At 48.2% G+C, this 22,391-nt stretch overlaps 1 protein-coding gene across 4 annotated transcripts in view; it reads left to right on the top strand.

The window, feature by feature from the left end:
- The first annotated feature begins 12,494 nt into the window (after nt 1-12,494).
- SLC6A12 (solute carrier family 6 member 12) overlaps nt 12,495-22,391 on the top strand; it is a 54,145-nt gene continuing 44,248 nt past the window's right edge. Inside the window, exon 1 of one of the 4 annotated variants that reach the window (XM_075940841.2) lies at nt 12,495-12,688. The gene's annotated coding sequence lies outside the window, so the exon portion shown is untranslated. The other 3 variants (XM_075940838.2, XM_075940853.2, XM_075940843.2) reach the window with 3 other exon arrangements.

Below are 22,391 nucleotides of genomic sequence, written 5' to 3'. Positions count from 1 at the left end.
CTCCCCAGAGGCTAATCCCCCCCCCAGTTTTGTTAAATAAAGAGAGTTTCTATTTTTGAACACACGTGTCCTTTATTTTTTTACATCAGGAAGGGGGGCTAGGGAGGGGTAAGTGGACGGAGGTGAGGGAAGAATGGGGTACGAGCCCCTGATGGGGAGGACTGGGGTGGCTCTGCGGGCTCCTCAGGGTGGAAACTCTCCTGCAGCCCCCCAATTGAACCCCCCCCCAGATGGCAGCCTGCGGCAAATGCAGCCGGGCTGATGGCCGAGTGCTGTGATGTGCCGAGTGTGGGCACTCAGGGCACTCCAAGTCAGGACTACTTTGCTGTCCCTCATCGAGGTAGACAAGCAAGTGGGGAACCCTGAGAACTGTCTGTCCGGGGTGGGGGTCAGGTCCCTTTAAGCAAAGCCCTCGGCTAGCCTGAGACAGCAGCTCCACGCTCTAAGTCCTAACCTGATGCCCTGCTGGCACTGCTTCCGGCCAGCCTTAACTTTGGTTCAGGGTCCACTCAGTGTGGACATGCTAGTTCGAATTAGCAAAACGCTAATTCGAACTAGTTTTTAGGTCTAGATGCACTAGTTTGAATTAGCTTAGTTCGAATTAAGTTAGTTCGAATTAGTGCTGTAGTGTAGACATACCCTCTGAGCTTTATGATGAGTTCCCTTCTGTTTTCTCTCCATCCGAGTCTAGGGCCCTACTTTTTGGTGCAGTGCAATAGATGACTCCTGACATCACATCCATCCTGGCATGGAGAGACTTTAACGCCCCTCATTTAGGACTATAAATGATGTGCGGCCATAGGGAAAAGCACCAGTGCCTGGAATCCCAGCTCATGATTCTTTTGTGGAATCTGTAACATCTCCTGGCCAGGATGCAGGGTGGCTGCTGGATGGGTTCACGGATGCTGTGAGCCAGGCACTCAGCTGGCTTCTGGGATACAATGAGCAACATATGGGGAAAACAAACACCACGAAAACAAAAAACAGCAACCCCAACCAAACAAAAACAAAACCTCTTTGAAGGGATGGAGAGTTTAGGATAATAAATATAGATCTACCACAAATCTGTATGTCACTTCAACATGGCATGGCTAGTACACCAACCCTAGTTTTCACTATGTAAGGGAAGATCGTGCTAGTTTTCAGTTGTAGTATGGGGGTCCAAATAGCAACTGTGTGGCCTGAGTTGCAATTTTATTAGGAAGTATAGTTGGCAGGACATTGCTAAGACTTATCTTAAAATCTAGAAGGCTTTTATTAAGGGTGGACAAACTGAGAAACGGTCTGAAGTCAACAGGATGAAATTCAAAAGGACAAATAAAAAGCACTCCACCTAGAAAAGAACAATCAATTGCACACACACAAAATTAGAAATGACCTCCTAGGAAGGAGTACTACAGATAAGGATACAAGGAGTCCTAGTAGAATACAAAGAAAATATGAGTCAACAGTATCATATTGTTGCAAAAAGGCAAAATCATTCTGGGAAGTATTAGCAGGATTATTGTAAGCAGGACACAAGAAGTAATTCTTCAGATCAAGAAAGGACAGTAGCAAAGTACACACTCTGGACTTCAGAAAAGCAGACTTTGACTCCCACAGAGAACTGATGGGCAGGATTCCCTGGGATGCTTACACGAAGAGGAAAGGAGTCCAGGAGAGCTGGCAGCATTTTAAAGAAGCCTTATTAAAGGCACAGGAAGAAACCATCCTGATGCGCAGTAAGAAAAGCAAATATGGTAGGTGACCAGATTGGCTTACCAGGGAAATCCTTGGTGAGCTTAAACTCAAAAAGGAAGCTTGCAAGAAGTGGAAACTTGGACAGATGACTAAAGAGGAGTATAAATATATTGCTCGAGAATGCAGGGGAGTTATCAGGAAGGCGAAAGCACAAGGGGGAAAGGGGAAGCTAGGAAGAGATGTGAAGGGTAACAAGAAAGGCTTCTACAGGCATGTTAGCAATAAGAGGGTGATCAGAGAGGTTGTGGGGCCCTTACTGGATGAGGAAGGTAACCTAGTGACGGATGATGTGGGAAAAGCTGAAGTACTCAATGCTTTCTTTGCCTCTGTCTTCACAGACAAGGTCAGCTCCCAGACTAATGCACTAGGCAACGCAGTATGGGAAGGAGCTGGACAGCTGTTGGTGGGGAAGGAACAGGTTAGGAACTATTTAGAAAAGCTAAACATACACAAATCCATGGGTCCGGATTTAATGCATCCAAGGGTACTGAGGGAGTTGGCAAATGTTATTGCAGAGCCTTTGGCCATTATCTTTCAAAACTCGTGGAGATCGGGAGAGATCCCGGATGATTGGAAAAAGGCAAATGTAGTGCCCATCTTTAAAAAAGGGAAAAAGGACAATCCAGGGAACTACAGACCAGTCAGCCTTACCTCAGTCCCCGGAAAAATCATGGAGGGGATCCTCAAGAAATCCATTTTGAAGCACTTGGAAGAGGGAAAAATTATCAGGAATAGTCAACATGGATTCACGAAGGGCAAGTTGTGCCTGACCAATCTGATTAGCTTCTCTGATGAGGTAACTGGCTTTGTGTATATGGGGAAGTCAGTGGATGTGATATACCTTGACTTTAGTAACGCTTTTGATACGGTCTCCTACAATATTCTTGCCAGCAAGTTAAGGGAGTATGGATTGGATAAATGGACTGTAAGGTGGATAGAAAGCTGGCTAGACTGTCGGGTCCAACGGATAGTGATCAACGGTTCGAGGTCAGATTGGTGGTCGGTTTCTAGCGGAGTGCCCCAAGGATCTGTTCTAGGACTGGTTTTGTTCAATATCTTTATTATTGACCTGGATGAGGGGATGGATTGCACCTTCAGCAAGTTTGCAGATGACACTAAGCTAGGGGGAGAGGTAGATATGCTGGAGGGCAGGGATAGAGTCCAGAGTGACCTGGACAGATTAGAGGATTGGGCCAAAATAAATCTGACTAGGTTCAACAAGGGCAAGTGCAGAGTCCTACACTTGGGACAGAAGAAACCCAAACATTGTTACAGGCTGGGGACTGACTGGCTAAATAGCAGTTCTGTGGAAAAGGACGTGGGTTTCAGGAGCGGCCCTAGATGAGCTGCCAGCAACTGGTGCCCTAGGCGAAATGTGCGATCGACACGCGATCGCCCCCCCCCCCCGCCTCCAAAGCCCTCAGCAGCCGTTTATCCTGGCACCCTAGGCGACCGCCTAGGTCACCTGTATTGGCGGGCCGCCACTGCTGGGGATTACAGTGGATGAGAAGCTGGATATGAGTCAACAGTGTGCTCTTGTAGCCAAAAAGGCTAATGGTATATTAGGTTACATTAGGAGCATTGCCAGCAGATCTAGAGAAGTGATTATTCCCCTTTATTCAGCTCTGGTGAGGCCACATCTGGAGTATTGTGTCCAGTTCTGGGCCCACCACTATAGAAAGGATGTGGACACATTGGAGGGGGTCCAGTGGAGGACAACCAAAATGATTATAGGGGGCTGGAGCACATGACCTATGAGGAGAGACTGGGGGATTTGGGTCTGTTTAGTCTTCAGAAGAGAAGAGTGAGGGGGGATTTGATAGCAGCCTTCAACTTCCTGAAGAGAGGCTCCAAGGAGGATGGAGAAAGGCTGTTCACAGTAGTGATGGATGGCAGAACAAGGAGCAATGGTCTCAAGTTACAGTGGGGGAGGTTTAGGTTGGATATTAGGGAAAACTATTTCCCTAGGAGGGTGGTGAAGCACTGGAATGGGTTACCTAAGGAAGTGGTGGAATCTCCATCCCTAGAGATTTTTAAGTCTCGGCTTGACAAAGCCCTGGCTGGGTTGATTTAGTTGGGATTGGTCCTGCCTTGGGCAGGGGGCTGGACTTGATAACCTCCTGAGGTCTCTTCCAGTTCTGATTCTATGATTCTAACTCTGCAATGATTAGGCCTCAGTTGGAGTGTTGTGTCCAGTTCTGGGTGCCAAGTTGCAGGAAAGATGTGGACAAAATGGAGACGGTCCAGAGAAGAGCAACAAAAATCATTAAAGGTCTAGAAAACAAAAATTGGGATGATTTTTGGTCTGGAAAAGAGAAGACTGAGAAGGGACATAACAGCTTTCAAGTACCTATATGGCGAAGAGAGGAAAATTATTCTCCTTAACCTCTGATGATAGGACAAGAATCAATGGGCTTAAATTGTAGCAAGGGAGGTTCAGGTTGGACTTTAGGAAAAACTTCCTACATGTCAGGATGGTTAAACACTGGACTAAATTGCCTAGGAGGGTGTGGGATCTGTCAGTGGAGATTTTTAAGAGCAGGTTAGACAAATACCAGTCGGGGTGGTCTAGATGGTACTTGGTACTGTCCTGAGGGCAGAGGCCTGCACTAGATGACTTCTTGAGGTTCCTTCCAGTTCTATGATTCTATGAGAGCCCCTCTTGATTGTGAAGGAGGCAGCACATGTGCTGAAGAACCCTTGGGAGAAACATACCATTATATTAGCACTGGCTGTTTGAATGCAGTAATTTCCTAGATTGCATCAAGAGCACTTGAGAGCTGTTGTTTGCATTCCCACTGTTTGCTCTTCTGGAGGATCAAGAGTGATACTACTATGGGTGAGAGGTGGTGTCCAGAATTTACCTTTATTTCCAGGACCTTGGTAGGTACACTTCTACCTCTGGAGGCAGCTTGGCTGATGGGGAGAGAGCTGTGCCTAGGGATGTTAAATTTAGTTTAGTCAACTCGTCAACGAATTTTTTCCATCAACTAGTTCATAAGCGGGTGAGCTGCAGTGGGGTTAGCTCCCGCCCCGGCTATGCCTTTTAAATGCATTAAGAGCTTGGCAGGCTCTTAATACATTTAAAGGCTGGTGCGCAGTGCGGGGACCTGGTGTGAGCTGGGACAGCTGACTCCTGGGTCATGCCAGGGGCCTCCTCCCCCTGCACTTCTGCTTTTTAAATGACTGAAGAGCTGGCAGGCTCTTAATACATTTAAAAGGCAGAGGCATAGCCTCTGGGACTGGGTGCGAGCCAGGAATCTCAGCTGATTCCCAGCACGCGCTTGGTCCCTGCTACCCTTCCCTGCCCCCTGTGGAGGCGGTGCTGATAGAGGCATCAAGGGTTGGCGGGGGGGAAGCAACTAGTCGAGGGACTAGTCAACTCGTCACTTACATCCCTGGTTGTGCCCCCCACATCAGGACAGACACTCCTAGGGATTGCTGTCATTGCTAGGGAGATGCTGCAGGGTGTCTGTGGGCACCCCTGAATGCATTGGTGGCTGCGTGCACGCTGCTAGGTAGAGCGATGGGCCTGCTCGTGTGTGTGTGTGTGTGTCATTGAGGCCCCTGGAGGCTGTAAGCCCCAATGCTCACACAATTACCAGAGTGGTCTTTACCTCAGGTTAGGGTATATCTGCATGTGGTGCTGGGCCTGTAATTTCCACCTCATGGGCACGTGCTCCAAACTAGCTCTGATCGATCCAGCCTGCTAAATATAGAGGCGTAGGCACAGTTGGGCAAGCCATGGGAGAGGCTAGCTGCCCTGAGTATTTGCCCATCCAAGACACTAGGCCTGTATTCAGGGTGGCTACCACCCCTCGGGTGCCACTGTGGCTGCACTCCATGTTTAGACCTTCTGAGGTCTCTTCCAGTTCTATGATTCTATGATAAGGGGATGGTTGGATGAAATAACATGATCTTGGTAACTAATTGACGATTCATTACCAGTTGGAAATAGGTCAATGGAGGGATGATAGGAGTTGCTATAGGGAACTTTCTGGGTGTCTGGCTGGTGAGTCTTGCCCACATGCTCAGGGTTTAGCTGATCGCCATATTTGGGGTCAGGAAGGAATTTTCCTCCAGGGTAGATTGGCAGAGGCCCTGGAGGTTTTTCGCCTTCCTCTGTAGCATTGGGCACAGATCACAGCTGAAGGACTCTCTGCATGTTGGGGCCTTCAAAGTATTTGAAGGCTTCAATATCTGAGACATAGGTGAGAGGATTATTCTAAGAGGGGTGGGCGAGATTCTGTGGCCTGCACTGTGCAGGGGGTCAGACTAGATGATCATAATGGTCCCTTCTGACCTTAAAGTCTGAGAGTCTAGTGTGATGGCTCCAACAGAGCTGGTTAGGGTACGTCTCCTCAAGCTGGAGTGTAGACATACCATTATAGAAGCCTTGGCTGCGGAATGATTTGGGATCTGTCCCTGCTAATGATCATGTCGTCCGCTTGGTCCCAGTGAGAAGACTAGCTGCAGCCCACGTGTTATCAATAGGGCCACCCCACAAGCCTTCAGGCATCATGAGACTTTAGAAGTCACTAAAGGGTGGGTTCTTGTCCTTTGCCTTCTGGTTTCTGAACACCTTGGGTGCGCTCAGGTCACGTTGCCAAACATTTCTCTGCAACCCGTGGCGCTAGAAACTTCTGGAATGGGTGCTCAGAGTGCCTCCCTTTATCCCAGGGTTCTAGAAGCTGGGGATTCCCGCAAAATGCAAGAGTGAGACGTGTTCAGATCACATGAGATGGCAGCACTGCATGGAACCGTTGGTACCCGCGGAGGGCAGAGTGGTTCCCAGGAGCTGGAGCCTTGGGATGGAGTTATAGCATCTCCATGGGCAAGCTGGGATGGCTCGGCTGTTCCAGAAACACGGACCCTGGGAACTGTTGTCTTTGGGAAAGGTTTGCATACCTCCTGGAAGCAGCCCCTCCCTTTCACACCCGCAGTGTTTTGCTTGTGTGCCAAGAAGGGAGTTCCCTGGAAAGGCCCCAGGGCTGGTTGTTTGGAAGACATGTCATAACTACACAGAGAGACCAAGGGGTGAAAAATAGATCCAGTGGGTTTGACTAAAACCAGCACCTGCCTGAAGAAGAAAGGGGCAGGCAGAACGGGAGGTAGAGGAGCCTTGCCAGCTGGCAAGAGATGAATAGAGAGCTGGGATGAGAAGAACATCGCTAAACTACGACATGTTCCCATTGTCAGCCAACAGCACATAACAAAGGCATCCATGGGCTGAAGGGTGACTAAATACTAGCCTGTCAAGCTCCGCATCAGTCCCTAAGCAGTGCTGGGGTTCATGCTCCATGTCTGGCAGGCAGGTTGCGTGCCTGGCAAGCTGAGAATGGGCTTTAAATAGACGAGAGACCTTCCAGAGGACAGCAGCTTGGTGGAAAAGGCACGAGGTGGCACAGTGACAGCACTGTTTTGGGCTTCTCCATCTGCTCTGTTTCCATTTACTTTATGCCAGCCCAGGAGGTGGTCATGTGGCCCCATCTATTCTCAGCCTCTTTGTGGAGACAGCCTACAAGGGAACCTGATGCTTAATGGTGCAGGAAAGTCCTTCCCTAAGGATGGGCTCCTCACATCTAAAGCAGCTTGTAAACTATTCCTGAAAACACCACCCTGAACAGCAAAGGCAGCTGATCCTTTACATAACAGGCAGAGTGGGATCAAGCTATGCCTCTGCCCCATGGAGATGCTGAGGAAAGGATCGTACATCCTGAATTTGAAGTTCCAGAGGTGGTTGCCCCACAGCTATCCGAAGGACTACTCCTCCCTGGCCCGCTCTTGTCCTGGTTCGGGACATGATAATTTTAGGTGCACAGTTCATCAGGGCATTGGGTTTATTTTCTTTCCAAATCTCATTGCAAACTCACATCTGATTTGTTTTCCTTTGTAGCTGCTAGGTGCTTCCAACCAGGGCTGGGAAGCAGCCAGTATGCCCACACACGCCATCCTGGCACTGCTAAACTTGAAATTGAGAATTGAGTGTTACTTCTATACAAATGAGTCTGCAAGAAAGCCAGGAACACCAGAGGTGCGAACTTTCTCACTCATGTCAGGGAGGTGATAATGTAAGATGCCTAGGGATTAGATTTTTAAGGGCAGCATCGTTAACTATTTTATCCCTCATGTAGGAAAGCAGAGGGAGGATCACAGATCTTCACAATTCAGTGCAAATGAGGTCTCATTTTGCTGTCACAAGTGGGTGGCATTTGGGACTTACCACCAGCATTCTCCTCACACAACCACCCCAATCACAGAGGAGCAAGCCCCACAGATGTTATAGAGCCTATGAATACTGAAGGAAGGGAGAGATCAGGGAGCCCAGCGAAGCAAAGTAGCACGTGATCATGTACTGAATATCTGTCATCTGTTGTGAGTGGCATCTCATTTTGGAGCTGTAAGTGGGTGGAATATATTTTGTGGATGAAACTTGTACAAATAGCACCTCCTGCCCTTTCTACCCCTCCCCCCCCAACTTGTGCTCTGCTTTTAAAATTACTGCTTTCTAGGTTTCTTCCTGTGCACAACCATGCTTCAAGATATTACTCTAGAGGCTTGGATTTATTTTCCAACGTGAATGTCATTTTTAATTTCCTGCCCATATTTCTCACCTCTATGCTGGTAGGTTACCTTTTATTGCTTTTCTGTTCTCCCCATTTTAGTAGCGCCTGTGAACTTCATGTACATGCTATTTGGAACTGTTTAGTACCAGCCAAGCAGAGTTGCCCATGCATCATAGCAACTCCAGAAGAGAAATCCTGACACATGCAGATCAATTTGCTGGTGTGTACTGGTTGAACCTCTCTAGTCCAGCACCCTTGGGATCTGACCAGTGCCCAACTAGAGAATTTGCTGGACCACAGGAGGTCAAAATTATTTAATAACATTACCAACACTTCCACCACTCATTAGGGTCTTAGAAGACGTTTTGGGGTAAATTAGAGCTAAATATCAGCACAGAACACTAAGAGCCAGGACTGTAAACAAACTTGATGGGATGGTGGGAAACTTAGCTGGATGTCCACTTATCATGGGAGTGGCCAACTAAAATCATCCGGACCATGAATGTTGCTGGACTAGAGTGCCTGACTAGAAAAGTTCAACCTGTACTGATCTTTTTTGGGTGTTTCTAGTCAGAAAATTGCTATGATATGCCTCAAAATGCCTCTGGTTATCAACCTGAATTATTCATCCGTTCACGATCTGATCTGGGACTGTTCCCTTATCTCCTGGGAGTTGCTAGAAACAGTGAATATGCTCTACCTTTGAAAAGCCTCTCTCAGCTTTGGCCTATGCACAGTGTTTATACCATTCTAGCTATTTCAGGGTGGAGAGGAATGAGTTGGCAGGGAGTGAAGGGAGAGACTTTTATTTTTTAAACCAAAATAGTTTATATGTGCACCACTCTAAGAATGGGTGCACTGATAGCAGAACAAAGGTGTCTCATACTGATATAGGTAGGGGAAAATGTAATTCCCATCCATTGGCAGATTTTGAGATTTCATTTTGGCCTGTATAAGTACATGAAGCGGAAATCTCTGAAATATTCCAAAATATTTTGCTTGGTCCTTATTTAAGCATTTTGAATTTACAGCTGATAAAAGTTAAACATTCTGGGTACGTCTAGACTACATGCCTCTGGCAACAGAGGCATGTAGATTAGACTACCCGGCATAGGAAAATGAAGCGGCGGTTTAAATAATCGCCGCTTCATTTAAATTTACATGGCTGCCGCGCTGAGCCGATCAGCTGTTTGTCGGCTCAGCGCGGTAGTCTGGATGTTCCGCGGTCGACATCAAAGGCATTTGTCGACCTCCCAGGTATGACTACCAGCTGACAAACAGCTGATCGGCTCAGCGCGGCAGCCATGTAAATTTAAATGAAGCGGCGATTATTTAAACCGCCGCTTCATTTTCCTATGCCGGGTAGTCTAATCTACATGCCTCTGTCGCCAGAGGCATGTAGTCTAGACGTACCCTACGATTGTTTTCCATTTGAAAAAACTGGTGAAATCCATGTTTCCTCAAAATGTTTCAGCATTGTCTAATCAGCATTTTTCTATCAGCTCTACAAATGTCGGTGTATTCCCTTTCCCACAGAGCAATAAGCAATGCCAAATAAGCAGTTTTATATCCGTATACTTGCATCCCTTGCTAAGTGTGGGCTATAACACTTCAACTTTATTGCTATGGTTTAAAACAGTACGTTGTTAAGATAAGCCCTGGGTGTTCAGACTTATTCCCATTAGAGCTTAAATCTAGCCTCATTAGAGATTTACAGACCTGACTCTCTTGACGTAAGTGAAAGAAGAATAAACCTATTTCTGTGCCCAGGTGGGGAGGGACCTTACTGCTGCATCAGCCCATTTCTTGATAAAGCCCGAGTGCTTTGACAGCGGCTAGCATGTTCATGGTTAATACTGGAACTAGGCCTTCAACCATTAGATCTGGCCGTGCTCTGTTTGGCCAGAGGAGCACCTTTGTGGTAAGGATTCTACCCATCCAGTTTTCACCCAAACAGTACGGATTTTGGCTTGTGCATCTACGTGCCATTTGACAAGCTCTGAAGCTTGCTCTTTTAAAATCTTCAGTAACCCTAAGGCTACGTCTCCACTATGAGTTTTCCCCGGCAAAAAATATGCTAATGAAGGACTAATTTGCATGAGTCACAATCTCATTTGCATATTTCCTGCCGATTGGTTTTGGGCTAGGGGTTTTTGCCCCAAAACAAGTAGTGTGGACATTTTCCTTTTGTGCAGTAACCCCTTTTTCTGCAGGATCGGTCTACCTCTTTCGGGGCATAACGACCTTGCGGAAAAGGGGGTTTTGTTCAAAAAGAAAACATCCACATTGCTTGTTTTTGTGCAACCCCCCACAGTGCAAATATGGGTCGGCAGAAAATATGCAAATGAGATTGTGACTCATGCAAATTACTCCCTCATTAGCATATTTTTTGCTGGGAAAACTCGTAGTGTAGACGTGGCCTAGGAGGGAGGCAGGGATGGGGCTTTGGGGGGGGTAGAAGTGAGGCAGAGGGCGGGGCCTCAGTAGTCTGGTTACCAACCATGAGAAAGGAACCCTACTTCGTGCTCCCTGTAAACTGGTTTAGTACCCAGATTAATGTCTTTCATTTACATGGCTGTAATAGCTGCAAGGAGTTGTTTCACCAGCTAGAGATCAATAGAACACAGCAGCCCTCTGGCCCCAGCCTGGATCTGACCCCTTTACGGGGGGCACTATGGCTGGGAAGGGGCAGCATGCAGCTTTTCCCCAAGCTGGAGGAATTTTCAGCAGCCTTATTAGAGCAGCTTCAAAGTCTCTCTATGTGGCTTTGGCGGCCGGGTGGGGTGATAGATTGGACCAGGCTCTGATCCTATGGTTCAGTGGTTGCATGGAGACAAATGCATGTCCAAATAGAAAATAGGCTTCTTCCCTCCTCCCCTCCCCCCGCCCACACACACACTTCATAAAACACAATCCTGAGTCGCTATGTATTGGCTTATGCTGAGGGCCCTACTATTACAGGATGACCATCTAAACACTGCCCAGATTGCCCTGGGATCCTTGCCTACATCAGGAGTCACTGAGTATTTGTAAATATGACCTCACCACCTCCCTTTTGGAGTCTCAGCTGAATTTTGTTGGGAAATGATATAAAAGAACCGACAGCCTCACTCCGAAGTCCCAGCACATCCAGGGGCTGATTGTTTCCTGTTGTTCCCCAAGTGCCCTCAACTTCCATGTGATGGGCTCCCACTGATGGCAATTGCAGGTACTCAGTACCCAGTTGTGCCCAACCTAGATCAATGGATCAGGAAGTGCATTGGGAGCCCAGTGTGAATGTATAGGCCCTGATCCTGCAAACCCTTAGCTTTGTGCCCAGGGTCTGTGTTTGCAGAATGGGGGTCGGAGACTGAGTCCTAATGAGTAAACCGGAGGCACCCTAGGTCCTGCAACTGATCATGCGAGTAGCCAGGCCTAAATCACTCCCAGTAGAGACACAAACATAGATACAAAGAAGCTGCTCTAAAGAGGAATTGGGAGCATTTATGGAAGATACACCGGGAGCGTTCATTTAAACAAGCCGTGGCATCACGTGAAAACAACCGAGGGAGCATGTGTCAAAACAAAGGCCTGGAGCATGCTGGCATTGGCCAAGAATGATACTTTTACACAAGCCATGAACTCAGACTGGATGTTCCTGTGTGCGCAGTAAAGCGCAGACATTTCAATAGCTTGCCCCGAGCACAATCGAAAAAAACCTTTCTCTGTCTCTCAGCTCCTAGTTCCTCCCTTCCAAGTTGCAGGTTGACAGCTGGGTTCTTCATTCGTGTTACTCTGTGCTGGGCTCCAGCGCGGAAGCCGGCTTAGCGTAATGGTTGCTGGTGGAGTTTGAGGTCATTCATTCCATGTCCCAGACCAGCATAAGGGGATTCCACAATTTAAGGAGCTGGGGATGTGAGACAGGCTGGTTGGGCTTTCTCAAATGGTGTGTGAGAGGAGAGCTTGCTTTGTTCCAGTGAGTGTAACGGGACTTGGATTAGTTCGACTGAATGTTGTAACCGCTGCCTAGAAACTTCTGTCCTTAGTTCTGCCTGCCATGGCCTCTTTCCACCGTTCTCTGTCTGCCAGTGCCTCCTATTACAGTTCAAGGTCTAGAGAGGGAAGTAGTGGAAGGGAGGGGAGGAGATATTTCTATTGCTCACACACACTCCCCTCTCTCTCTCACTCCGCCCACAGGGGAACTGGGTGATAATTTGACAGGGAGATCTGATGGAGGGGGCCAGGAGGGGAAGAGGAGGAGAAGGGGAGGGATCTTTATCTAACCCCCCTCTCTCCCTGAGTTGTAGGCACCTTGATTTGCCTCTTCTTGCATACAGTAGGTTGCCTGTTGGCCGCCAGTGACTGAGTACTGCACTGCCTGCGGAGACTTGAGCTGCATTCCGGTGAACTGGGTAACTGTTTAGTCCGTGTGTCTGTCTGAGTCTGTCTGAGTCCGTCATGCTGTTAGTGCTGGGGCCACAGGGGACTCCTTAAAGGGGGCTGTCACTTAGGCAGTGATCCTGCAGTCTTTACGGACATTTCAGCAGAACTGGTTGCTGGATTCCAGGGGTGCCTGGAGCACTTTGATGGACAGGCAAAGGCGTCTGTGACTGAGAGAAGCCCCTGCTGCTGTTAGGTGAGGAAGAGGGACCTGAACGAAAACAACTGAATTCACTTTGAGTGACTAACTGAAGGGAACGTTCCTTGTTGAAATTCTGAGGTGAGAAGGGAGGAACACCAGAGAGGGAAATGGGCAGTGAGGGGACTTGGGAGCAAGGGATGCTAGAGAGATGGGCAGAGATGGATGGAAAGCAAAGGGAATGGGCACTGGCGGGTGGAAAGCACAGGGCTCTGAGAGGGACAGGCAGTAGGGAGTAAGGTGGTAGCTTTGGGGTTAGGGAGTGCATGGGCCAGGTAGCAAAAGGGATGGGCAGAGACAGTTATGGGCTGTGAGGAGGATACACACTGAGGGAATAGGAATGTAAAGGCAGAAAAGCAAGAGAGAATGTATGAGGGAGTGGGAGGAAAGACGTGGTGGGACAGGCTGCAGGAATGTAATTTACTCTAAGCGAAGGCTAGAAATTTCTTCTCTTCACACACTGTCTTCCTGGGGAGAGTAGGGTTGCCAGATACATTTTACATGTCCTGTATATTCTGGTTTTTTTTACCGGACAGGGGCCACAAATACCAGACTGTCCGGGCGAAAACCGGACACCTATCAACCCTGGGGAGAGCAGTGTCCTGAGGTATATTGGGTACTTGGAAGCTGCCGCTCAACTTTAGTGGTGTCTCGGCAGAGATGTGTGTGTGCGCGTGTGTACACGTAAGGGGTGGGAGGCACTGTGAAGAGGACTGTGTGAATAGCTGCACTGTGTGAATTGCTGGCACTGGAAACAAATATTAGTTTGGTTTGACCCGGATCTGAGCATTGTGGAAATGATCAGTGAATTGGAGAAGCCCGTGTTGGCTTGAATGAAAGCAGTGGCCCCCTTGTAATTTTTAGGCTACATTAGAGGCCTTATACAGTAATTCCTCATTTAACACTGTAGATATGTTTCAGAAAATGATCGTGTTAAGTGAAAACGTGTTATGCGGGGTCAATTTTCCCACTGAAAATAATGGAAAAGGTGGGGGTTGTGTTTCAAACAGTGGTGTCTGTTGGGACCGGGACATAAGGTTGGGGGGAGAAAGGGGACTGGGTTACAGCAGGGAGGGGAGAGGTTTGGCTCTGGGGAAGGGAAGGGAAGGGGAGGAGAGGGGAGGGGGATTGGGTTGGGAGTATGCCCCTATGACTGGTCTGCCGGGACCCGCACTGCGTCCGGCAAGGGGGGTTCGGCAGGGAACGGTGCAGCGAGCTGCGAATCCTCCACTGCTTTGCAGGGAGGCGGGGGAAGCCCTGTGCAGCCACTGGCAACGGGCCAGCTGGGGAAACCCAGCCGCCAGCCTGCAAGTGGGGGCGGAGGAGATGGGGCAAGGTGTCCGGCAAAGGGGAATCAGCGGGGAACAGCACGGCAAGCAGCAAACCCTCCGCCACTTTGCAGGGAGGCGGGGGAAGCCCCGTGCAGCCGCCAGCGACGGGGTCAGCTGGGGAAATCGTATTATTCCGGGGACGGTCATGTAATTCAAAAAACGTTCCCTAAAAAAAAATTGTCCTATTGCAAAAACATGTTAAGCAGCCACGTGTTAAATGAGGAATTACTGTAATGGCACAGCGGTGCTGCTGTAATGTCTCCTGGGTAGCTGCTTTGTGCTGATGGGAGAGAGCTCCGCCATTAGCCAGTGGCAGAAGCTATGCCAGCAGGAGAAGCTGTCCCATCGCTATACCGCTGCCCACACTGGTGCTTCTGACAGTGTAACTTATATCACACAGGGCTGTTGCTTTTTTTCACCCCCTCCCCAACAAAAGTTTTATCAACAAAAGGGCTAGTGTAGCTGTAGCATTAGGACATTACCTATTCGTTGTAATGGGGACTTGAGGTTGGATTGACCACTAATCCAGGGGAGTGCCCTAATCTCCAGATTAGTTATTTTCATTGCGTCTCGCTATTTGGTCCAAGGATTGTTCAAGTATTTTATGCAAAGTACAGGTCGGACCTCCCTGGTCCAGCACTCTCGGGACCTGAGGGGTCCCAAACCAGGGAGTTTGCCCATCCAGGGGAGATCAATGCTCCCCTGCTGGCTGCCCCACTCCTGCGCTCCTCTCCCCAGAGCTCCCAAGGCTGGGCTCCCACTCGCTGCTGCAAGAGTTCCCCAGGATTCCAGCTGGGACCACCTGGCTGCTGATGGGCTCGCTGCTGCTGGGTGTTCCCCGGGGCTCCTTGGCCAAGGCTCCCCTGCCGCCACCTGGCTTTGCTCCTGCCTGGCTTTACCTTGTCAGGACTGCTGGGGATTCCCTAGCCTGTCCAGGGCTCCACGGCCGCCACCTGGCCCAGCCAGGGCTCTCCAGCTATGCGTTCTTCTGGCTGGCTCCTGCTGGGCTCCTGGACTTGTTGGTCCAGAAACATCTGTGTCCCTGCCAGATCATGGATGTTGCCAGACCAGAGAGTCTCAGATTTGGGGGGCTCATCCTGGACAACAATTGCAATGGGAGAAAGGGGGGAGAGATCCACCCCAGGAAAGCCAAGAACCTGTTGGTTATGGCAGAGCTGGGTTCAAATCCCTGTTTCAGAGCTTAGGGGAGACCTGGCTTTAACTCTCTGCTCCAGAGCAGGAATCCAGACCTAGGTCTCTCCCATACCTAGTTAGGGCACTGTGTTCACAGGACCCCAACCTCTGTCTCCTCTGGCTGTTTGGGGACCCCCAACGAAAAGGTCTCTGCTCCAGTTCCCAGTTATTAGCTGCTGGCACATGGATGGTAAACCTGGGACTTAAGCAGCGCCTCACGTAACAGCCAGACTTCCCTGAACAGGCGTGCACACATTGGGATCCTATTGGGGGCAGGCTAATGAGATGCTCTGGAGGAACGCTTGCAACTGAAAGCAGCTGTTGGCTTGTGTATCTGGTGGGCAGGGAATTTCAATGCTTGTAACAGTGGATCGAGCTGTAATCTTGGCCGAGCCGAGAAGAGCTTAGGTGAAGGCCATGCTGGCTTGCCCTCCCCATTGCGAGTGTCACACTCGTTGATATTCCAGTCAGGGGGACACAGACATTTTTGCCAGGGTTCCTCAATCCTGCCCGGTAGCACCCTTTTCTGTTCCAGTTGTGGGACCCTCAGAGACCGAGAGCACCACACTCACAGAACGTCTCTCACACCCGCCAACAGAAGTTGGGATTGTCTGTCTGTCAGCAGGGAATCCACCTGCCCTGACAGTGCCGCACCTGATCAGGAGTTCAAGGTCAGTGCATTCATGGTTAGAGGGATGAGGTTAATGATTTGTTGAATCAGCCGGCAGCTCGCTTTGTACTGCTGGAGTTATTGCCTGGACTGGCCTTGGATGCAGCCTGAAGTTGCACGAGCCCTGTAGAGAGCCCCTAGTGCACCATTCCAGCTGGACAGAACACAGCTGACCCTTGGTGGCTGCCACATGCGCACTTGCAGAGGCTGAACCATGATCTGGGTGTAAAGGGTTATTGCAGGGACCCACTTCTCCCTCTACCTGGCAAACCAATTTCCTGGCTTATGAAAAATTTCCCTGGTTCTCCCTTCCCCACCGTGCACCTATCCATCTCTGCACCAGGCCTTGCAGAATGCAGGGCTGCCTCTGACTCTGTGTGCGCTGTTCTGTGGCTTTGAGAGACTTGATTCCATAAAGCACAGGCAAGTTTGGGAAAGTTTGGTAGAAATGTGTCCAGAACAATAGGGAACAGGTGGTGCTAGAGTATCCAATCAACCACACCTTTTTGTCTAGGCATGCCACCCTCTCCCCCATACCAATGTGTCATCCTCATCTCTGGAGCCCTCCAAATCTGTGGATATCGGTTTTATATCCACAGGTGTCCACATCCGTGGATGCAGATATCCACAGCTCCATTTTGCATATATGGATGTGGATACACATTTTGTACCTAGAACCCTGCAAATTTGCAGCTATCCACAGGTATCCGCATCCACTGCAGATCTCCACGGCTCATTTTTGCAGACACAGATGTGGATACGGGTATTAATTTTGTATCCGTGCACTAGTCATGACCCTATCTTAGAGCCTGTCTTCTTAGAACCTTGCTAAGGAATCTTAAGAGACACTGATCTTATTTTAGAGGACTGGAGGCACTGGCACCTCTGGCCACCAGTGACTTCTGAGGCTGCCCCCAGAGCAGCGGCCTCACTTTGGAAGCAGATACGGGCCCCACCTGCAAAATTCTGATCCAGGTTTCTGATACCCCAAAGTGCAGAGGTGTGGGAATCTGGGAATTTTTGGTCTGGGCCCATCTCTGTCTTGGCAGGGTAGTTCTTGCAACCCCCAGCCATGCTTTCAGAACCTGTGCAGCCCCACGTTAGATGCTGGCCTGGATCTGTGGAAAGTGGCCAAGTCATTGTGGTTTTCAATCCTCTTCCCTTTGTCACTCATTGGCCTTCTTCTCCCACCCTGATATATTTGACAGAGTGTCCAGGATTGAGTGGCCGGCGAGTCACATGTATATATTTATCCCAGCTCTGTGAGCTAAGGTTCCTGCTATTCATCTTTTTGCCTCTCTTGAAGTCTCCATGTCTACTCTAGCTAGCTTACAGCGGCACAGCTGTATTGATCTAGCTGTGCCTCTGTAAGATGGCTGATGTGGGCACTCCAGGGGGGTGGGGGATAGAGCTCTCCCATTGGCATAACACACCCACTTCAATGAGCGCTGGTAGCTCTAGCAATGGGAGAGCATCTCCCGCTAACAGAGCAGTGTGCAAGTGAGCTCCTGGGTGTGTCTCTTCATGCCCTTGGGCAACAAAAGTTTTGCTGACACAAGGGGCAGTGCAGACCTGGCCTTGGTCTCCATTCCACAGGGCATCCTTCTTGCTTTTGATGTGACTTCTGTGCCATGTCAATAGGCTCTGGCTTTCTCTGCTCCTCCCTGTCAGCCACTGACGCTGCACTTTCCATGCCTGGCAGAGATCATTATTGCATGCGTGTCAGAAGAAACTAGCTTCAGCCAAGTCTGCCTTTTAAACGCGGTGTCATCTACCTGCCTTTGTTCTTTCAACCCCTCTCGATGTGCCATGTGCCATTGACCCTTCATGGGGGAACAGGAGCTGCTGAGCTGTTGCCAGCCCATGGTGTGGAGAGAACTTCCTTTTAGAATCAGCGTGTGCAGGTCAAGAGGGCTCAGGACAAAGTGGGAGGCCCATGCAGACTATTAACCCTGCAGGGGGTCCTGCCACTAGCTCAGGTACATGCTGTTGACAAAGAATAGAGATGCTCAGGTCAATCTAACTATGAATTTGTGTGGCCTGTATCTGCCTCCCTGGAAGAATGCGAGCCAGGGAGTTTGTGTGAGGGGCAGCTGTTATTATCTGTTACTAGCATCAGCCTGGAGCCTCAGGAATTTTTTCTTTAACTTGGATCAAAGCTGTTACTTTTTTTTTTTTAACACAAAGGAAGAGGGAGCTTATTTTGCTCTTGCTCACACCAGCATAATGCTAGTGACTTTGCTAGTTCCTCCTGATTTACGCTGGTTTACGTGAGAGCAGAATCTCTCTTTCTCTCTCCTCTGTGCCACAGACACAATGTGAACCTTGCTTGAAGCAAAAAGAGCAGGGCAGGAGAAGTTCCTTCCTGAGCTCAGCTGGGTGGCTGTTCCCTGAAGCTTGAGGATCAATAATCCTTGTAATTAAAATCCTAGCTACTGTGTTTGCCAATGCAGAGCTAGCGTCTCATCTCGCCTACAGTGGGTAAATCCACTAAAACTAAACTGCTTTCAGGAGTTATTCTGGTTTAACACTGGTGACTCAGAGAGCAGAACCTAGTCCATTGTTCAACTTCTCATTCCTGAGGGTGGCCTCCACGAGGGTGGCCTCATAAATCAGTTTTAAGGCGTGTAAAAATAATTTTCCCTTTTTTCAATTTCAAATTAGCAGCACTTTAATTTTGAGTGTTGTCTCGTGGGACAAGGTATACAGAGTGCTTGCTCTAGGGTAAATATGTTGAGCACTTGCTTTTTCTTTTCCCCATTTACATACCTCTTTGCCACTCTACTTTCTACACTGGATGCTGGTCTACACACAGTTTAGTACTGCTCTTAATATATTGTCTTAGAAACAGGTATAGTTATACCAGGTATAGACTATTTGCTATAAGATTACAGTTTATTTAGAATTGACAGGCTACTTTAAATGGTTCTTTCCAATAAAAGTTACCTTCTGCTTTTCAATAGGACGTTTCATTTTCCATCTTGTTGCTCAGTGATACGATTTCTCGGGATCTCATGTATCTTAAGATAATGTGGCTGAAGTGGTCAAGTGTAGATGGTAACTTTAAGACAGCAGAATCACCTTCTTCCTATAGCATGAACAAAACCAAACACCTCTTTTGCTGGGCAAAGGAGAGAAAATATGAAGGAGTATCTTCAAAACCTCTTTTGGTTGCTCAGTAGAGGTTTTGAATTCCCTCTCTTGGGCTCTCAGGTTCTGATTATCCGCGGAGATGCACACCTGTAGCTCTGGTTGAAGTCAATAGAAGCCAGGGGTATTCAATATCTTTGGAAATCTGCTCAGACCCAGAAGGGTGATATTCAAAAGAGAGGATGGTTAGGACTTGTCCTCATAACATCTGCTCTCAGGACTAGTTTCTCAAGCTGTCTCAGTACTCAAGTTCTGCTGGGCAAACTGTCGCTTGCATTTTCCAACCCTCATGGTCATTACCATGGGACACTTTCTCCCTGTGCCTTGTCCAACTTGACTGATACTTCTGCTAACCTCTCATGGCAGCCTGCTGCAACAGTACAACTGCTTCACTAGCACTTGAACGGAAGGAAAAGCTTTAGAAACCTATTGAAGAGAAGAGGGTGGAGAATCAGTCACACGTTTAGAGATATTATATTCTGTCTATCTTGGGTACTTATGAATGACCTTCCTGCTTTCCCATTATCCTATAAGTAAATCAAATGAAGGGTTTGTTAAATAATGTAATATCAAGTGGTACAACAACAGGAACGTTTGTAAATGTGTGCAATAATTCATTAGTTCTTTTTAGATGCATGCAGGAATGTCTAGTCCCAGAGAGGTAAGCTTTGTTTAGTTTTGCATGGGACAATTATTCTTATTAAATATTGCAACAGTGTCTAAAACTAGGGCCCCACTGTGCTCGGGGTTGTGTACACACAGAACAAAAGTGTGGCCAGCGAGTGAATAAAATAGCTCATTCTAGTACTGGCCTTTGAAGAAGAGACACCGTATAGAAGTGCTTTGCCTGTACTTACTGCTACTTTCAAGTGGTGATTATTGTTGCAGTGGTTGTGTGAATTTCAGTCTCCATATGGCTCCCCATTCCTCCCACATTAATTCCCTCCTGTGCAAAGTGGCCATATGTAAACACTTTCCAGCCTATGCTTAGTGTTGACCCACTCAGCTGCAGTTCTTTTGTGCAGTGTTAAAGCAGCCAGATAGGAAACCACCCACTTGCCCTGGAAGCTGTCAAACTGGTTGTTGCGCACACAAAAGCTGCCTAGATGCAGATAAAGGCATCAGATAGAAGTGCTGAGTTTGGAAAGCTCCACTAAAAGGCATTGGTGGGTGTGGTCAGAGCATCAGGAACAGAACAGACAAGCTGGTATGCAGGGAGGGAGGGAAGGGGGCAGAGAGGTTTGTGCAAAGGTTTGAATGCACCCCCATGATCCCTTTAGTAAGTGTGTCCCGGCCAAATTATCTTTTCTGGGGTGAGGAGATCACATCTGTACACGGTACTGAAGATATGGCGTACCATAGTTTGATACTTCCCCTCCAACTTGTTCCCCTGGCTTCCCCCTTCCAGCTCCCTCCTCCCAGGTTTCCCCCTCCCCTCTCCCACCCTCTCTCTTCCCCTCTCCCACCTCCTTTACCCAGTCTCCCCCATTTTTGTTAAATAAAGAGAGTTTCTATTTTTGACCACACGTGTCCTTTATTTTGTACACCAGGAAGGGGGGCTAGAGAGGGGTAAGTGGAAGGATGTGAGGGAGGAATGGGGTACGAGCCCCCGATGAGGAGGACTGGGGTGGCTCTGCGGGCTCCTCGGGGTGGAAACTCTCCTGCAGCCCCCCAATTGGCCCCCCCGATGGCAGCCTGCATCAAGTGCAGCCGGGCTGATGGCCGAGTGCTGTGATGTGCCGAGTGTGGGCACTCAGGGCACTGCAAGCCAGGACTGCTTTGCTGTCCCTCATCGAGGTAGACAAGCAAGTGGGGAACCCTGAGAACTGTCTGTCTGGGGTGGGGGTCGGGTCCCTTTAAGCACAGCCCTCGGCTAGCCTGAGACAGCAACTCCACGCTCTAAGTCCTAAACTGATGCCCTGCCGGCACTGCTTCCGGCCATCCTTAACTTCGGTTCAGGGTCCACTCAGTGTGGACATGCTAGTTCGAATTAGCAAAATGCTAATTTGAACTAGTTTTTAGATGCACTAGTTCAAATTAGCTTAGTTCGAATTAACTAATTCGAATTAAGTTAGTTCGAATTAGTGCTGTAGTATAGACATACCCAATGGTGCCACAGGACTCCTTGTTGTTTTTACAAAGGAAGTCACGATCATTATCCACATTTCACAGAAGAGGAAACTGAGGCACGAGACTAAAAGTGACTTACCCTAGATAACACAGCAGCACTTTTCATTGTTCACTTGAATGAGTAATTTTACCAGGTGTCCTATATTCAGCATAAGGAAATGTGGTCACCTTAGTGCTGTGTGACCAGGACTATGGTCAAAGTCTATTCCAGAGTTCCACAAATGAGCTTTAGCCAATGACTACAATTTTACTGGAATAATTCATTAGCTGACACTTTTCACATGAGAATCTCTGTCTAGAGATCTGTGCTTAAGTCAGGTACAGATTCCTGCCCCTATCCCTTCTCCCCCACGCGTTCTTTGATGCAGAAGTTAAGGTGACACTCTTTCTGCAAAGAAACGAAGATTTTTCTATCTGATTTTTCTTTATCACTCTCAAATGTCAGCTGTCAAAGCGAAGGTGTTGCTATTAATGAGACTCATTCATATCGGGTTGGGCTAGGTTTAAACTCATTAGCTAATCACAAACACCATGTGGTTGCTTGGGAAATGCCTCGTGAGTGTTTCATAATACTTAACTATTATGATGTTATATGCAAATTAGGAAAAAAATCATGGTTAAAACTTGTGAGCTGGCCATTGTGTGTGGAGCTGGATGAATGCTTATCAGCAAAGAGTTAAGTTTGCTGGAAAATGCATTTGTGGAGGGAGCACTGAAACTGTGAATTTGGGTTCAAATTTTGCAAACGGCTTTGGCAAAAACTGTTTGTTTTAAATCAAAACCAGATCTTTTGCCCTTTCAAAATGAAACATTTTGTCCATTTTGAAATGTTTTGTTTTGACCATTTAACCTTTTTTTGGTTTTGACTTTTCATTTTAAAATATTTCATTTGGACGTTTAGCTAAATAAATAACACACAAAAAAGAGCATGTGGAAATCACCTGAAATGAATTCTTTCCCCGAAATCATTTCAAGCTGAAACTATTTCCACC

The sequence above is a fragment of the Pelodiscus sinensis genome, chromosome 1 (genome assembly GCF_052426305.1).
Source record: "Pelodiscus sinensis isolate ZL-2025 chromosome 1, ASM5242630v1, whole genome shotgun sequence".
Classification (NCBI taxonomy): domain Eukaryota; kingdom Metazoa; phylum Chordata; order Testudines; family Trionychidae; genus Pelodiscus; species Pelodiscus sinensis.
The sequence above is the reverse complement of the archived record's forward strand: the minus strand, read 5'-3'. Positions and strand labels throughout refer to the sequence as shown.